Raw genomic sequence first — 19,268 nt, 5'->3', positions numbered from 1 at the left:
CTATTAGATGTGCAAGTGGAGGTGTTGAGTAGGCGTTTGGGTTAACAAGTCAACAAGTTGAGCATTCAGCTCCAGAAGCTATAAAAGAGGGGTACCTGGGGGGCTCAGTCAGTGCAGTGTATGACTTCAGCTCAGGTCATGATTTCGGGGTCCTGGGATCCAGCCCCGCACGTCAGGATTCATGCTCAGCCAGGAGTCTCCTTTTCCCTCTGCTCCTCCCCCTGCTTGTGCTTGCTCCCAAATGTGTATGATCTTTCTCTCTTTCTCTCTCAAATAAATAAATAAAATCTTAAAAAAAGAAAAGAAACTATAAAAAGAAACAGCAGAGTAAACCTGGAGAAAATAGAAGACAATTAAGGATGAGTAGAAAAGGATGAAACAGAAACAAATGATAGGATTGGAACATCAAAAGCTGATTCTTCGAAAAGCTGAAAAGAAAAGCCAGCCCTTTAAGAACCTAAATATAAAGAGAGGAAAGACAAATTATATTATAAATGAAAAAGAGATGCAACCACAGATATATAGATTATACAATAGGTAGTAGACAAGACATAAAATTTTAAAAGGATATTATGAACAACTGTATGGCAGAAAATTGGAAAACATAAACAAAATGAACAAATTCCTAGAAAAGCACAGCTTACCAAAACTGACCCTAGAAACATAAAACCTGGATAGACCCTCTATAACCACAAAGAAATTGACTATGTATCTTAAAAATCTACCCCCACCAAACAAACAAAAAAGGCTTGGAGAGCTTTGCAGTTGAAGTCTACCAAATTATTAATGAATGGGTAATTCCAACCATACACAGAAAAAAAAAACTTCTCCAAACGTATTTTATGAGACTAATATAACTACTATAATAAGCCAATAAAAGTATGCTATAGGATATGTTAGATAGATGTAATAATGCTAGACAAATAAACTGAGTCCAGCAGATTATAATTATATTTCATAACCAAGTTGAAATTTATGCTAAGAATGCAAGGATGGTTTAAAATTAGAAATCAATCTTAAAAGATTTAAGGGGAACAAATTATACAATTATTTCAATAAATGCAGGAAAAGTGTTTAATAAAATACAACACCTACTTACGAGGAAAACAACTCAGAGAGCTATGAGTACAAGGGAGCTTCCTCAATCTAATCAAAGGTATCTATTGAGAAGCTCAGAGCCAACATCATATTTAATGGTGTTAGGTGGGGACAAAACAAGAAATAGAACAAGATCTATGGTGCAACATTATTCATGTAAAATAAAACACAGGTATCCTCCTCCAATTCTCTTTGAAACCTCACCCTTGGAGTTTCATCATGAGGAGAAAAACCCATTAGCCTCAGTAAGGGAAGATCAATCCCTGGTGTTTAGGGTTAGGGTTAGACATACAGACACATATATAGACACATACAGACACAGCCAGTAATAAAAAGCTGGGAAATGTAATTTAAAAACAACACTCAACTTACTCTGGCTACAAAAATTATAAAATGGCAGGGAATAGCCTTAAGAAATGCCAAAAACCGGGGCGCCTGGGTGGCTCAGTGGATTAAGCCGCTGCCTTCGGCTCAGGTCATGATCTCAGAGTCCTGGGATCGAGTCCCGCATCGGGCTCTCTGCTCAGCAGAGAGCCTGCTTTCCTCTCTCTCTCTGCCTGCCTCTCCATCTACTTGTGATTTCTCTCTGTCAAATAAATAAATAAAAAATCTTTAAAAAAAAAAAGAAATGCCAAAAACCTATTTAAAAACTATAAAACTTGACTGGAAGACATAAAAGAAGACGAAAGAAAGAAAGAAGAAAGGAAGGGAGGGAGAGATCTTGGAAGACGACATCAAAAACTAATGATGTATTGTATGGTGACTGACATAACACAATAAAGAAAATAAAGTACTAATAAGAGATTTAAAAAAGAAAGAAAGATGGGGCCCCTGGGTGGCTCAGTTATTAAGCGTCTGCCTTCGGCTTAGGTCATGATCCCAGGGTCCTGGGATCAAGCCCCACATTGGGCTCCCTGCCTGTGGGAAACCTGCTTCTCCTTATGTTCCCTCTCTCTCTGTCTCTGTCTCTGTGAAGTAAGAAAAAACAAACAAACAAACGAACAAACAAACTACTGCATTCCTGGAAAGAAAGAGTTACATAATAAAGATGCCAATTCTTCATAAATTAATCTAGAGATTCTTTTCCCCAAGTCAAAATCAAGGACTTTCTGCGAACAAGTTAATTCTAGATTGGGAAGAGTAAGTGCACAAGACTAGAAGTCAAGACATTTTTGAAAAAGAAAACCAATGAAGAGGATCTTGCTGAATTCCTTAGTTTGACTAAACAAGGCTTAAATAATACAATTTCACTTTTGCCATTGAAAAGTAGAAAAACAGTAGAGTTTAAAGTATTCACCAGTAGAATTAAAAATGTGTCATTTAAAAAAATGGGCTATAATGTTTATTAAATGGGTCCCCTTAAAATTTAGACTGTAAAAGATAAAAACCAGGAAAATTGGAGCACCTGGGTGGCTCAGTTGGTTAAGTGTCTGCTTTTGGCTCAGGTCATGATCTTGGGGTCCTGGGATCGAGCCCCACATCGAGCTCTCTGCTCAGCGGGGAGTCTGTTTCCCCCTCCCTCTGCCGCCACCCCTTGTGCTGTCTCACTCTCTAATAAATAAATAAATAAAATCTTTTAGAAAAACCAGGAAAATATAGTATGACTAGCAACTGACAGAAAACCAACTACCAGAAGGATTTTATCAATATGACATACAGAGCACCAACTCCTAATTGATCTGTCTAAAAATTCCTTGGACTGATAGGAATATTTACTTTTAAGAAAGCACATCCACAAAGACAATGGAAAATGAGAAGGACAAAACGGATGGTCTGGAGTTGTAGAACTAGCATCCCAGATGATAACAAAAAATTAAGAACATAAATTTGTTTCAAGCACTATGGAAAATTTCCTAAAGTTACTTATGAATTAGACACCTCAAAAAAAGTCTCAGTAAATTCCAAAATGTTGAAATCATGCAGTCCAGTCTCTGGCAACTTTATGATAAGATTCAAACTTAGGAACAAAAGAATGGGCAAAAGCAAAACAAAATAAAATGAAAAACCACTTTCCACTTGTAAGTTTTAAAACAGACTTCAAAATAACTCTGGCTGAAGAGGAAACAACAGCTAAAATGATAAACTTCAGAAATGACAAACAATGACCTAAGTTATGTAGCTAAAGTAGTCATCTAGAAAAATTAATAACCTTGGGGGGCCTGGGTGGCTCAGTCACTGAAGCATCTGCCTTCGGCCCAAGTCATGATCTCAGGGTCCTGGGACCAAGCCCCACATCAGGCCCTAGGCTCAGCAGTGAGTCTGCTTCTCCCTCTCCCTCTGCCTCTGTGATCTCTCTCTCTCTCCCAAATAAGTAAATAAAATCTTTAAAAAACTTAATAGCCTAACTACATGTACTAAGAAATGGGAAAATAGATGAGAAATGAATTAATTCTGATACATTATATTCACAGTTGTATGTGCATACACACAGAGGTTTTTTTTCCTTTTTTAAGATTTATCTATTTATTTATTTACTTTAGAGAGAGAGAGCAAGAGCGAGCATGTTTGTGGGGAGGGGCAGAGGGAGAGAGAGAATCTCCAGCAGAGTCCTCCCTGAGCTTGGACCCTGACCAGTGGGCTCAGGCTCACAGTGCCAAAGATCATGACCTGAGTCAAAGCCAAGAGCCAATGGTCAACCAACTGAACCACCCAGGTGCCCCAGAGTAGGCTCAGAACCAGCAGGCATGTGGTGGAAGGCAACAGAACAAAATGGGACCGAACACATGAGAATTAACTGAAGATCCCAATACAGAATGACTGCAACAGTTGGAAGCTCCTCTTCTCTACCAGGTAGCTGAGCTGGCAGCTGGTGCAGGCCTGCAAGAAAAACCCGTGACCGTCCTCTATAGAAATGGAATGAAATGTCTACAGAGAGGTAGAGCCTCCAGCATGGGAGTTGGCAACTCCTGAACAATTTTCTCCTCGTTCTAACGTTTGGAGAATGTGAACTCTGTTCTTTGGTTCCCTGGCCTACACAGAAGACTCATAGCAGGAAAACAGACCTATTTTCCCCAAAGCAGATTAAATCCACAATAGCTATCCAGCATTTCTTTGCTAAATATTAAAAAACCACTAAGAGGGGCACCTGGGTGGCTCAGGGGGGTTAAGCCTCTGCCTTCGGCTCGGGTCATGATCTCAGGGTCCTGGGATCGAGCCCCACATCGAGCTCTCTGCTCGCGGGGAGCCTGCTTCCTCCTCTCTCTCTCTGCCTGCCTCTCTGCCTACTTGTGATCTCGCTCTGCCAAATGAATAAATAAAACCTCTAAATAAACCCATTAAGAATCCTCAGAAATTTGAAGAAGGTCTTTGACATTAAAAATAATCAAGTATGACCTATAGAAAAAAATGAACTTAAAGGAATTCCAGAAAATGCAGGGATCATATGGAAAGAAAATTTTAATTTAATTAGCATATTCAGAAAACTAAAAAAGATATTGTATCCACAAAACAAGAATAGAATATTATGTAAAAGGAATGGAGAAGAAAAAATAATTACTGGAAATTAAATGTGATTATTGAAATTCAAATTCCAATAGCAATATTGAAAGGCAAAACTGAAGAAGTCTGCTAGGAAATAGAACAAAACAATACAGACAAAAAATATGAGCAAAAATATAAGGACTAGGAAGAACAATTTGATAAGTCCAGCAAGCAATTAACAAGAGTTCTTGAAAGATAAAAGTGAGAAAAAAGAACAGGAATCAGAATAAGTAACATCATCTCATAACACTGATAAAAGATAATAGGGCAACAATTTTAAAAAGATAATAGGGCATGGTGCCTCGGTGGCTCAGTCGGTTAAGCATCTGCCTTTTTTCTTGGGTCGTGATCCCAGGATGCTGGGATCTCAGGGTGACCTGCTCCCTGCTTAGTGGGGGTTGGGGGGGCGCATCTGCTTCTCCTCCCTGCTTGTGGTCTCTCTCTCAAATAAATAAATAAAATCTTTTTTAAAAAAGGTAATAGGGCAATGTTTTCAGAATTCTAAGAAAAAATGGTTTTCAATCCAGATTCTACACCAGCCAAAATATCCATCAAATATGACAACGGAATTAAAATATTTTTAGATATGCAAGAGCTAAAAAAATTTCTCTCAAATACACTTTCTTAGGAAACTACTTGAGGATGTTCTCCAGCAAAACAAGGGTATAAGCCAAGAAAAAGGAAAATGTGGGATCCACAAAACAGTGGATCTAATCCAGGACTACAGTGATAGGAAATATCAGGGATGCCAACTGGGCAGAAGGCCTGATTGGCAATCTGAGCAGATTGAAGTAGGAGAATGGCAGGCTCTGGGAGAGAGAACTCCAAGAATTCAGAGAAGAAAGGGCGTGTGTGCGTCAACTCAAATATGATATGGTGTGATTGGGAGTTTGAAGAAAATTGAATGCGATGATGGTTAATTAGTACAAGAAAATAAAGGAAAGCACCTAGAAACAGGAAAACAAGAACTGATGAGAAATTTATGATCAAAATAAGAAAGAAAGTAAAATATGTCATAATTTTACCAACTAATGGTGCACAAGAAGAGAGAATTCACTGGACCTTGATTCTGAAACAACTCTCTTTCCCAATGGCCCAGGGTTCATCAGTTCAATTTATACAAAGGAAATGTAATCCTAAAATGTGTCTTCTTGATCTGGCATCAAAAATATTTACACAAATAGCATAACCCACATTCAGGTTATGATATCTTTGGTTTTCAACTTGTCTTTGGTTTTCAACTTGCAGAAAACTTGTTTATATACACAGAACATGGAAGGATAGGTTCTCATTGCAGGATGGCACACAGCCCTAACTCAGAAGGCCTGGGTGCTCCTGAGGGTGATCTTGGGAACTCCTGCCACACCGTATTTGATATTCATACTCTTATCTTTAGATGTTTGTAAGTATAAATATTACACTCAAACCTCTTCTCTTAACTTTCTTTTTAAAAAAACATTTTATTGGGACGCCTGGGTGGCTCAGTTGGTTAAGCAGCTGCCTCAGGTCATGATCCCAGCGTCCTGGGATCGAGTCCCACATCGGGCTCCTTGCTCGACAGGGAGTCTGCTTCTCCCTCTGCCTCTGCGTGCCATTCTGTCTGCCTGTGTTCATGCTCTCTCTCTCTCTCTGACAAATAAATGAAAAAATCTTAAAAAAAATTCTTTAAAAAAACATTTTATTTATTTGAGAGAGAGAGAGAGAGACAGAGGCAGGGGGAGGGGCAGAGGGAGATGGAGAAAGCAGACCCCCCACTGAACAAGGAGTGTAACACAGGACTTGATCCCAGGACGCCAAGATCATGACCTGAGCTGAAGGCTAATGCTTAACCCACTGAGCCACCCAGGTGTGCTAACTTTCTTTTTTTTTTTTTTTTAAGATTTATTTATTTATTTATTTGACAGAGAGAGATCACAAGTAGGCAGAGAGGCAGGCAGAGAGAGAGAGAGAGAGAGGGAAGCAGGCTCCCTGCTGAGCAGAGAGCCCGACGCGGGACTCGATCCCAGGACCCTGAGATCACGACCCGAGCCGAAGGCAGCGGCTTAACCCACTGAGCCACCCAGGTGCCCCTAACTTTCAATAGTAATGTATCTTTGACCACTCGATAGCAGCTTCACTTGACTTTTGAACTGTCAGAATATTTACATCTCATCCTCATAAAGAGGAAAAGATAATCTCTAAAAGGGGAGAGAGTGGAGGCAAGAGGAACAGAAACATCGGGAAACTGAAGGATGCCAGTAGGCGTTATCCATTTTTTCCCCTACCTGAATGTCATGGAACTTAAGGATATGATTCAAGTGTTCATCACAGTAAATATACAAGATGGGCCAAGAAACTGTTGACTCAAGAGAAGACTGCCTTACCAGATATCCAAACACACTCTGTAATGAAGGGGGTGGTGCAGAGGGAGAGGAAGAAACAGAAAATCTCAAGCAGGCTCCACACCTAGTGTAAAGCCCAACGTAAGACTTGATCTCACGACCCTGAGATCATGACTTGAGCTGAAATCAAGTGTCGGATGCTTAACCTACTGAACCATGCAGTCACCCATGGCTCCCCCTCTTCTTGTGTAATTCAGGAAGAACTCCTGCTGTGGCAAACTGTGGTGGGCAGTGACTGAGTTCTAACCAGGGTTAAGTTCAGGGATGTTCTCCAAGGGACTTCTGGGAAGCCACAGACGTTCTGCTCCTCCTGGAATGGATTGGGTCTGGAGGTGACATCTGAAACAGTGGCAGTAGCTCAATCAGGCATCAGGGATCTCTTCACGAGAACGTTCTCTGTGGTTAAGGCTTCCCCTACCATAATTACTTTTTCTGTTGCCTATAACACAAATTGTTTGTGACCCTGGAAGACTTATGACCAATTTTATTATTTCCCAGTTTGGGCCTTTCATTTTGTTTTCTTTTGGTTCTTTTCACCTCTTGCTTAGGTTGGCTGTTGTTTTATCTTTGGGTCTTGTTTTGGTGTTCTCAAAGAGCCAGTTTTGAGATTGATTTATTAGTTCTCTGGTTTCTCTGTGTTCCAGCTCAGTACTTTCTGTTCTCATCATTCCTGTTTTCTAGATATTCTGCAATTTTTTTTTCTTAGACTTCTTTTAACCAAAGATTTTTTTTTCTATTATGGTTAATTTTAATTATTTTAAACATTTTGATTTATTTTTCATTACACACTCCCATTATATATAATAAGTAATATACAGCATTTGGAATTGACATATTAACATCTCCTCCCCTCTTCCTGCATACCATCCCTAGTAGTGAAATAAAAATTAACTAAGAAATGTAAAATAACAACTCTAGGTAAATAATATAATAATTGTTCTTTGGAGCTCATAACCAAAGATTTTTTTAAAGGGAGTTTTAAATTCTAAAGGTAGGCTTTTGTTCTGTTTTCCATTTTAATTAACATTCTATTCCAAGAATGTGTTCTGGAGTGCCTGGGTGGCTCAGTGGGTTAAGCCTCTGCATTCGGCTCCGGTCATCATCTCAGGGTCCTGGGATCGAGCCCCGCATCTCTGCTCAGTGGAGAGCCGGCTTCCCCAATCCCTGCCTGCCTCTCTGCCTACTTGTGATCTCTGCCTATCAAATAAATAAATAATAAAATCTTTTTAAAAAGAATGTGTTCTGTATTCTTTTCTATTTTTTGAAATTTCTTCAGGGCTCTTTCTGGCTTAATATTTGGTCAATGGTTATCTCTCACTCCCCTCTGCCATGATGCCAGCATGGGCTCTTCCTTGTGGTCTCAAATTGGCTATTTTATCCATGAAGTTCCTCTCAAGAAAACAGAAACTACGTCAACTAAGGGCATTGAATGCCAGGGAAGGGGCACCCAGCAGTACCGGGAGGTTGATGTGGAAGAAGCTTGGTGATCCATCCAGGTAGGAAACCGCTGCCGCCCCTAAGGCTGGAGCTCCCGCCAAGAGGCCCTCCTTGATTCCAGGTCTTCTCCCTGTTCCCCTCCAGCCTTAGGAAACCCATAGAACAGTATCTACTGATAAGAGCAGTTTTTGTTGAGAGATAAGGAAATCGGCCCACTTGACTTTTCTCCCGCCTCTTCTCTCTCTCCATCCTTGGTTTCCTTCTCTGAGTTTTATTTCTGTAGCCTTGTTTCTCACGGTTCGTGGTCTTGGTGGATTTCGTGTTCTCTGTTAGAAGAGCATGCAGAAGAGAAATTTTCGAGAAGTTGCATGTCTGACAGTGTCTGTGTTCTGCCTTTAGGTGTGCGTGATAATGTGGCTACTATGGAATTCCGTGCTGGTCATGATTTTCCTCCAGCATCTAGAAGCAGGTACCTTGGAGAGGGTCTGTTTTCAGCCACGTGCTGGGCGCTCGCTGGGTGTTTTCAACTGGGTGGCTCCCGTCCTTCAGTTCTGGAACTTCGAGCAAAGCTCAGTCTCACCCCAAGTCTTTGGAGAAGATTCTATTTATTTAAAAAAATTTATTTATTTATTTTTTTATTTGATACAGAGAGAGAGAGAGAGAGAGAGCACAGCAGGGGGAGTATCAGGCAGTATCCCTGCTGAGCAGGGAGCCCAGTGCGGGGCTCAATCCCAGGACCCCAGGATCATGACCTGAGCCGAACGCAGACGCTTAAGGACTGAGCCACCGAAGAGCCTCTGCAAAAGACACTTCTGACCTTGAGGCCCGGATCTGTGCGCGGAGGACGGGCTGTCCGCTCTGAGCACACACGTGGGACACATTCATAGGCTCTCTCCGTTCCAGGAAGCACTTCATGCCCTCGCCAGGTACAACAAGGCAAATGTCCTTCAGGGGATGAATGGGAAGCAGCCTGTGGTATGTCCAGGACAGGGAATGCTACTCAAGGACAAGCTGAGGGTCATCCCACTGAGTGAAAGAAGCCAGACAGAAAAGGAGTCTACGCCGCATTTATATAAAGAGTCTACACTCCGCTTACATAAGACCCTAGAAAATCCAAATGAACACGTAGTGATAGAAAGCAGATCAGTGTTGCCTGGGGACTGGGCCGTCGGGACTGGTGGGGGGAAGGGTTTACCGAGGGGCATGAAGACTCTTTTGGGGGTGATTGCTGTGTTCATGATCTTGATTGTGGTGCTTTCACAGGAGTATACATGTGTCAAAATGTGCCAATTTGGATACTTTATGGTCTATTATTTTTTTACATGTGGTTTGAACTCACACCCCTGAGATCAAGACCTTAGCTGAGATCAAGAGTCAGACACTTAACTGACCGAGACAGCCCGGCACACACCCCCCAAGTGTATACTTTAAGCACTACATTTGGATGCATGTAAGTTATAGCTGAGTAAATCTGTTCGAGGGGTGCCTGATGGCACATTCTGTTGAGTGAAAGACTCACTCAGGTGGCTCAGGTCCTTTCCGCTCAGGTCATGGTCTCAGGGTTGTGGGACGGAGCCCCATGTCAGGCTTTGTGCTCAGCGGGGTGTCTGCTTGGGATTCTGCCCCTCTCCCTCTGGCCTTCTCCCACCCCCAAAATGAAGAAATAAATCTATTTTTTTTAAGCTGTTTGAGGGTGCTTGGGGGCTCAGTTGGTTAAGCCTTTGCCTTCAGCTTGAGTCATGTTCCAGAGTCTTGGAATTGAGCCCCGCATCAGGCTCTCTGCCTGGCAGGGAACTTGCTTCCCCCTCTTCTGGCTCATGCTCTCTGCTGCTGTCTGTTTTTCTCTCCCAAATAAATAAATAAAAATTTAAAAACAATTTTATCACCTAAAGAAGCTTCCCCAAACAAGAGTTTAGTCCGGCCTACTTTGAACTTTCTCTGAATGGAATAATGCCAAGTTTGTTTCTTTATTTTCGCTAACCACCATGTTGGTGATACTAAATATAGTGACGGCTCGTTCGTTAGCATTCCTGTGTGATATTTCCGCTTGCGGATACACCACAGCTCATTTACCCGTTCTAGTCTCATTGGGCATTTGGGGGGTTTCCTGGTCTTGCTTACTACAGAAAGCCAAACGTCCGGCCCGGAACATTCTTCTTGGAGCCTCTGTCCGAGAGACCAGTTCCTCAAAGCGACGTGGACTCATTTCCTCACATCCTCGTCCGCGCTTGGTACTGTCAGAGCTGGGACTTCTTTTATGTTTTGTTTGGTTTTAAATATTTTATTTATTTATTTGACAGACAGAGATCACAAGTAGGCAGAGAGGCAGCAGAGAGAGAGAGAGAGAGAGGGAAGCAGGCTCCTCGCTGAGCAGAGAGCCCGATGCGGGACTCGATCCCAGGACCCTGAGATCATGACCTGAGCCGAAGGCAGCAGCCCAACCCACTGAGCCACCCAGGCGCCCTGTGTTTATGTTTCTAATCTATGTGAGACTGACTTTTGTCTATAGTGTGATGTAGAGGTACAGTTTTGCTCCATTTCAGTCTCCATATGAATGCAGCCTCTGTCATATATCAGGGGTCCGCAGAAGAAAGGGTCCTATTTCTACACTCTCTATTCAGCCCAACTGCTCTGTTTGTCCATCCCCACACCCTGACTACACTTCACTGAGTTCTGTAACTCTAGAATATGCTCCAAATCTGGAACAGTAAACCTTTCCCCTCACCCTTCATCTTCAAGAGTGTCTCCTCTTTGGGCGCCTAAGTGGCTCAGTTGGCTAAGCATCTGCCTTCAGCTCAGGTCATGATCTCAGGGTCCTGGGATCGAGCCCCGCATCAGGCTCCCTCCTCAGCGGGGAGCCTATTTCTCCCTCTCCCTCCACCCCTCTGCCTACTTGTGCTCTCTACCTCTCTGTCAAATAAATAAATCAAATCTTTAAAAAGAGAGTGCCTCTTCTATTCTTGCATTTCAGTACAAAGTTTAGAATCAGCTCGTCGTATGATGGTCTTGATAGGTATTGCCATGAATCTGTGAATCAATTTGGGGAAACAGTACCGAGTCTTCCAGTCTGGACATTTATGTAGGTCTTCCTTAACGTCGCTCGTTAAAGTTTTATCATTTCCTCCCCAAAAGGCCTGTGAATCTTTTAGAAACGTATTCCTAGGTATTTTGTGTTTTTTAAAATGTTATTGCAAATGGTATATTAATTTTTAAAATTTCATTTTTGAACTGTTCACTGCTGACAGAAATATAAGTAAGTTTTATATATGGATTTTATATCCGGCAACCTTGTTAAACTCTCTTAATAACTGTAATGATTTATCTCTAGATTCTTTGTATTTCATAGTCCACATCAAATCACCTGTGAATAATGACAATCTTTTCTTGCCTTTAGCTTTTACTTATTACTAGGGCCAACATTACAACGCTGACAAAAGTGGTGATGATAATGAGCACCCTTTACTTATTTCTGATCTCAAGGGAAAGCCTTCAACGTTTTACCATTAACTGTGGTGACTATAATTATTTTTATAGGGCTTTTGTTAAGGAAGCCCACTTTAATTCCCGGTATCCTGAGTTTTCTTTTTTAATTATGAATGGATGTTGAATTTTATTGAATGCATTTTCTGCACCTATTGTGATAATCCCGTAATTTTTCTTCTTTAACGTATTAATGTGGTTAATTACAATAAATTATTTTCTCTTGTTAAACCAACTTTGCACTCCTGAGATAAATGTAGCATGGACAGTATGTATTACCATCCTTATATACAGCTAATATTTAAAAAAATATTTTATTTATTCATTTGACAGACAGAGATCACAAGTAAGCAGAGAGGAGGAAGCAGGCTCCCTGCTGAGCAGAGAGCCCGAACAGCTAATATTTTGCTTAGGATTTCTGTGTCTATGCTCATAATGGAGCTTGCCAATAATTTCCTGCCCCATGATGCCTTTAATAGGTTTGGTGTCAAAGTTATGTTTGCCTTCTAACAAAAGTATATCCTCTTTTGTTATTCTCTGTGAGAATGTGTATAAAACTAGAACCATTTATTCTTGAATATTTGGTAGATCTTCCTGATTAAGTCATCTGGGCTTGGAGTTTGATTACTGATAAAAATATTTTATGATTATATGACTGTTTAGGGTTTCTGCCTCTTCCTTGTGTGTGTGTGCACGTGTGCATGTAGACATTTAGTTCTATTGTAACTAGGCAACTTGTAGATTTTAATGTTTAAAACTGAGCATCATCTTTCCTTCCCAGTGAAACAAAAGGAAAATTTAAAAATAAACAGGAATGAAATTACAATGAAGAATTTCAGTTCCAGGTAAGATCCTACAGGTTCCTGTGATTTTCCCACTGACTGGCAGGGCTCAAGTCATCATTAGGAGACAATTTTATTTGATTGATTGATTGATTGATTGATTGATTTAATTTAAATTCTAGTCAGTTCACATATAGTGTAATATAGGCCTCAGGAGTAAGATTTAGTGATTTGTCGCTTAGACGTCACACCCAGTGTTCGTCACAGCAAGTGCCTTCCTTAACACACGTCACTCATTTAAGCCATCCTCCACCCGCCTTTCCTCCACCAACCCTCGATTTTTTCTCTGTGCCCAAGAGTCTCTCATGGTTTGCCTCCCTCTCTTTTTATTCCCTTCCCCTGTGTTCATCTGTTTTGTTTCATTCTTTTTAAAAAAATAAAAAAAAGAAGAAGATTTTAAAAAATTTATTTTAGAGAGAGTGCGCGCATGCGTGGGGGGGTGGACAGAGAGCAGAGGGAGAGGGACAAGCGGACGCCGCACTGAGCACAGAGCCCATCCCAGGCCCCATCACACAACCCCAGATCATGACCTGAGCCGAAATCAGGAGTCAGATGCTCAACTGGCTGAGCCACCCAGGTGCCCCACATCTGTTTTGCTTCTTAAGGGAGATTTTTATTTTGAAAGTGTCATCTTCGACTGCAAGGGTGTCAGTCAGAAGAGAAGCCATGTGGTCAAAATGCCCACAAACCCACGTGAACATCTCAAACCCACCCTTTGCTGACCATCTATGACCTCATTTTTAAGGTTCTTTTTCTTTTTTTATAAGAGAAAATGGACAGATACCAGTTGGTAAATGCTAACTGTCCATACCCACGTAGAGACACAGTGTAATCTCTGAGCCCAACATCCGGAGAAAGGGGGAAAACAGCTCGGATTCGGGGCACCTCCATGCGGGGGCCTCCTACCTTCCAGCTTCCAGCTTCCTTCTGCTAAGGGAGCAGAAGGTTTTTCTTTTTTCCCACAGAGCACAGTGGTGTTGATTCTGTAGTTTTTGTTGAGACAGGAAGGGATAAAAATACATTTGGAAAGAAAGGGGTAGATATGTTTTCCCACTGCATTCCGCTCAAGGTGCTTCCCCCCCAAAATAACTTGGGAACCATGGTATGTATAGAGGGAGGGAAAAGAGACTTCAGAAAACACGGCAAATGAGCGCAAGAGGAAAAAAAAAAAAGAGTGCAACTTGCTCCCAGGGACTGCAGAACATTAAAAAAGGAGAGACGGAATCCAGGCGTGTCCCATCACTCAGCTCGTCCTCCCGCCTCGTCGCCTCCTCCCCGGACGTCGTCATCCTCACCTGCCTCACCTTCGCCTTCATCTCGTCCTTCATCGGTATCTTCCAATCGTCCCTCTTCAACATCATCGTCTTCTCCTCCTTGCCCTTCTCCATCATGCGCAGCGGGCACCAAGCAGTGCTGTCATGGATTTGGCCAAATACCATCTTGGGTGACCCGTGCGGAGTCGTCTGCCCCTGCATGAGGCACGTCTCTTCCTGCTGGCGGGCTGCTGCCTTGGACTTGAACGTTTCTTGTCAGATCCTTTCCAGATTTCCATTTGATTTCAGTGGACTTTGAAGATGGTTCGCCACTCTCATTCAGGTGAAATTCTTTGGAGAGAACTTTATTTTCAAACTAAGGGTTTTCACCAAAATATATACTTTTTTTTTAAAGTATATTCTGCACCCTGATTTAATATCTTCAAATCCGGTCACTTCAACTCTTGTCAAATAACGCAGGGCCTCTTCGTCCCCCTCCCCAAGCAGAGCCGACACTTGTGAATGGCTGACAAGTGTGGTTACCCCCAAATTTGGAATTTTGGCGATAAAGTCCGACCTCTTCCCAAGAAAAGGTTGGTGGAGTTTGCTTTATTTCTGTTCCGCTTTCAAAATCTCCTCGCTGGCCTGTTCTTTTAAATCTACCTGTTTCCTTTTGTACTTCATCAATCTGTTCAAATTGCTTCTTGCTGTTCCTTTTCTCCCTTCAACACGTGCTGAGAGGCGGCCTTCTCCTCCGGCTTGGGGGCAAGGGGCACTCTCCGTTTCTTCGGTTGAGGCGGGAGCAAAGACCGGCGTTCGGGGCCGTGCTGTGAGGAAGTCCATGAGGCGAGAGCGGATGCGCACCTGGGAGAAGCTCTGATCGCTCTCTGCCTTTTCCTTTTCTGGGGATTTGTTCATTCCAACAGCACTTTTCAAAGCATTGGCGTGAGGTTGTTCATAACACCCATTATTTGAAATCATGACCGCATCTGCAGCTGCGCGTCATTTTCCATTCATGATACAGCTCCTCGGTGCCCTTCCTCGTGTCCTGACGAGGTGTGTCTGTGTCATGATCCTGCCGGGGAAGCTCCCACCTCAGCCAGGCAGTTCTGCTCCACCGCCCCCCCCCCCCGGCTCCGTCGATCATGTCACCATGCTGGGGACAACGCCATCCTGTAGACAGTGATGCGGACATCATGTCTACGCCCGTGTCTGAAGTGGGAACGACACAAAGACCCAAATACAAGTGGGTGAGCTCTATTCCGAATTTAAGGAAAAGTGGGTTTTCTCTCAACTGAAGCAGGACTTTTTCATGAGAAAAGAGCTGAACTTCCTTCCGCTGTATTTCTTTCTAATTGAAGTTCACAACCATATTGCTCGTTAGTTCTCATGAGGAGTGCCATATCTAGCATTTCCTGGAGGTGTCGCTGGGACATGACCCAGGTGTCACTCACATAAGTCATAAAGAAATGGCAGATTTTGGGACGCCTGGGTGGCTCAGTTGGTTAGGCAGCTGCCTTCGGCTCAGGTCATGATCCCAGCGTCCTGGGATCGAGTCCCACATCGGGCTCCTTGCTCCGCAGGGAGCCTGCTTCTCCCTCTGACTCTGCCTTCCACTCTGTCTGCCTGTGCTCGCTCTCACTCGCTCTCTCTGACAAATAAATAAATAAAGTCTTTCAAAAAAAAATGGCAGATTTTTAGCCCTTGGAAAAGTAACATCCCTTATACCTATGGAAGAAATTTATCTATACACGCCTTTCTCTGCAGCCTGTTCTCAGATTATGCTGAGTGAAATAAGTCAGGCAGAGAAGGCCAATTAGCACATGGTTTCACTTAGCATGGAGGACAAGGGGAGATGGGGAGGAGAAGTGAAGGCAGGGAACTCGGAGGGGGAGACGAACCATACGAGACTGGACTCTGAGAAACAAACTGAGGGTTTTACAGGGGAGGGGTTGGGGGCTTGGGAGAGCCTGGTGGTGGGTGTTAGGGAGGGCACATATTGCAAGGAGCACTGGGTGTTATATGTAAACAATGAGTCTTGGAACACTGCGTGATGTACTCTATGGTGACGGACACGACACAATAATAATGAAAAGACGGTTGTTTCCACAGTTTGGAGGTTTCCCCCATGGTCACTCACCTCTGGGTAGCTGCCATGAGGGCAGAGCCTTAGCCCTTGGCAAGTCTCAGTCGTGGAGGTGAAGGTCCTTGAGTCTCTAGCCGTCCTTCCCAAGAGGGTGGCTGCTGACTGGGAAGCTGACTGTTGGTTGCCGCGACTGAGCTGGCTTCTGGGTTCTTGTCTGTCAAAGTCTGGGGGGCCACTTGAGATTTCTGGTCCCCTGGTCCATCTTGGTTAGTTTCTCTTGTCTTTCATGGTGAGAGACTGAAAGTCCTGTTTCTGGCAGTTGTGACTGTGTTCCAGGATACAAAGCTGACAGGGCTTCTGTAGCGTGTTTGTCTTCCAGTTTAGAAACAGCGAGCCTGGGTGAGCTGTCCAGTCTCCCAGAGTGAAGTGACACACCAGTCTCTCTTTCTTTGCTTCCTATCTGGGGCCAGAGTCATTGTGTCCAAGGGTTAGCAGTTTCTGCAGGGGAAGGCGGGTGGGGGCCGGACAGGAGCCCTCCCTGGGGACTACACTTAGCTTCTAGCTCTAGCTGCAGAACTGGTTCTGCCTGTTTTCTGTGGTCTTTGCCTTGAGCTCTGCTCCCTGGAGTCCAGGGGAGCAGGGCATGTGGTCCCTGGGGGAGTTCGGGGCACCTGTGACATCTGGGGCATGGCTATTGTAGGTCTGGGAGGGAAACAAGTGGAGTCCCAGCCAGCTCATAAGCCCAACCTCCACCCAGGCTCCGTGAGGCTGGTTCTGACTGCTTTTTCTTCATTTCTCCCCCTTAAAAGAACCAGGGGAATTTCAGGAAAATACACAAGTGGGCTAAGGCAGGATGCCAGGAGAAGCTGTGGACACCAGCATGACCTCAGAACCTTTCCACTGATTCCTAGCTTACCCTCCGCACACCCCAACAAATTCCCAACTTTATATAGTGCCCCCATGAAACGGGGCAGCTCCTGCACCTGTCAGTCTGCACCCAGGGGTTCCTGAGCCAATGGGCTCAGCCCTCCGGGGAGACACTGAAACTTGGTGCCCAACAAAGATCCCCAGTTCAGACACAGTCGCAGTGGAGGCACTTCTGTCCCCACCGGAGGCCTCCTTGACAGTCTCCTGCATGTGGGAGGGTTTGAGGATACTCTTGGGGGGATGAAGGCCGGGTTTTGCTCTGTATGCGCGTCGGCGGGAGGAATTTCCCTGAAAGGTATCGTTGCTCACTTCTGGACGAAATGAACAAATGAGGACCACAGGAATTCCTTTTTCCATTGATTTCAAAGACATTTGAAGACTGGAGGAAAACCTTTTTAAAATTTAAACCCACACCTCTGATGTGAAAGTACCAGCTCCTTAAGGTTAGGAAACAAGAAACCAGACTGGGTTGGAGCCCAGGCAGGTTTCCTGAGCAAGAATCTCACCGCCAGTTCCCTCACAGCTCAGAGGGCTGTCCCCAGGATCAGGTGACAGGCTCTACAGGCCCAGGCCCCCCTCACACCCTGGGCAGGCGTGGTGCCAGTGCTGTAAGACCACCTCAAGTAGCCCGACTTCTCTTTCACCTCGAGGAGAGGGAACCACAGGAGAGCTACTAGGTCAAGGGTGGTGGATTAGGGTGGTTCAGGGAGGCTACAGCCAGGCTTCAAGGTCATCGGGATGGTCCTGGAATAGAGAGAGCAGGGATGGCACTGCCCTGACAGCAGCCCCATAGGTACAAAGAGGGAGATGGGCCATTTCAGCTCATACCCAGGCCACATCCAAAGAGCTGGTGGCAGAGCAGGGAGTCGTTTGTTGTGATTTCTTTTATTTTTCCAAATAAACATACATTTTTGGAACTAAATTTGTATTCGATTTCTTTTTCCTTTAAGATTTTATTTATTTATTTGACAGACAGAGATCACAAGTCGGCAGAGAGGCAGGCAGAGAGAGAGAGAGGGAAGCAGGCTCCCTGCTGAGCAGAGAGCCTGATGTGGGGCTCGATCCCAGGACCCTGAGATCATGACCTGAGCCGAAGGCAGCGGCTTAACCCACTGAGCCACCCAGTCGCCCCTGTATTCTATTTCTTTAAGAAGGTCCAGGTGCACCTGGGTGACTCGGTCAGTTAGACATCTGCCTTTGGCTCACGTCATGATCTCGGGGTCCTGGGTTCGAGTCATTCATTGGGATTCTGGTCAGCAGGGAGTCTGCTTCTCCCTCTCCCTCTGCCGTTCCCCCTGCTCATGGGTTCTCTATCTCTCTCTCTCCCTCTTTCTGTCTCTGAAATGAACAAATAAAATCTTTTAAAAAAGAAAAGAAGGAACCAAATTGAAGGCCATCTAAGTGGCTCAGTTGGTGCAGTGACGAGCTCTTGATGTCGGCTCAGGCCATGGTTCAGGGTGGTGAGATGTGAGTCTCGTGCCAGGCTCCCCGCTCAGTGCAGAGTCTGCTTGTCCCTCTCCCTCTACTCCTCCCCCTGTTCCCTCTCTCTTAAATAAATAAATAAATAAATATATATATATATATATATATATATATATATATATTTTTTTTTTTTTTTAAAGGGCCCAAATTGTATATACTCCAGTCCCCGTCCAACATGGATCTGTCCTCCGGTACGCCTGTTCCGATATTCAAATAAGTTAAAGATATTGATCTTATGGGGGCAATATCATATCCTGGTTTCTTCAATGAACAAAGGTAATTTCCAAATGCTCAAAAAGGAAAACAGAAAAATTAATTAATTAACTAATTAAGTCATTGAATTTGTGGTTATCATACTCTAATAAGTAAAGATAAAATATGTATGAATAACCATATAAAACCAACTATGCTATTAGTAAAAGTCTGAACTGTAGTCATATTTCCTCAGTACACTCTTTCTCTCTATAAAGCAGGTTTTGGATAAGAGAAAATGAAAACTGTTTTTTTTTTTTAAATTGCCAGGGTGTCCTGGTTGCTAAGTTACAGGATAAGGAACAAGGAAACACACATTGCTATCAGGCCAAACATTAACAGTTGTGGAGAAGCTTCGGGAGCCTCCTCCTGTATTAAACACTCTTCCTAGTATTTCAAGGGCCTTAACAACGTAAGAGACAAATGGGGAAGTGGCCTCAAGCCTGACAGAACAGGGAAGACAGAGTTTCCCCTCCCCAGGCGCCTTCATGGGGCCAATAGATGGCTGCCACGGGCTCCACCAGTCACGGGATCCTCCGGCCATGTAAGT

The 19,268-nt window shown here is 43.7% G+C and overlaps 1 pseudogene across 1 annotated transcript; it reads right to left on the bottom strand.

Annotated features, from left to right (window-relative positions):
* Positions 1 to 13,911: 13,911 nt before the first annotated feature.
* Positions 13,912 to 14,885, bottom strand: LOC309856581 (protein SET pseudogene; annotated as a pseudogene). Its single transcript has one exon. The product of its transcript is annotated as a protein SET pseudogene (transcript).
* Positions 14,886 to 19,268: the final 4,383 nt, after the last annotated feature.

The sequence above is a fragment of the Mustela nivalis genome (genome assembly GCF_964662115.1).
Source record: "Mustela nivalis genome assembly, chromosome: X".
Lineage (NCBI taxonomy): Eukaryota > Metazoa > Chordata > Mammalia > Carnivora > Mustelidae > Mustela > Mustela nivalis.
The sequence above is the reverse complement of the archived record's forward strand: the minus strand, read 5'-3'. Positions and strand labels throughout refer to the sequence as shown.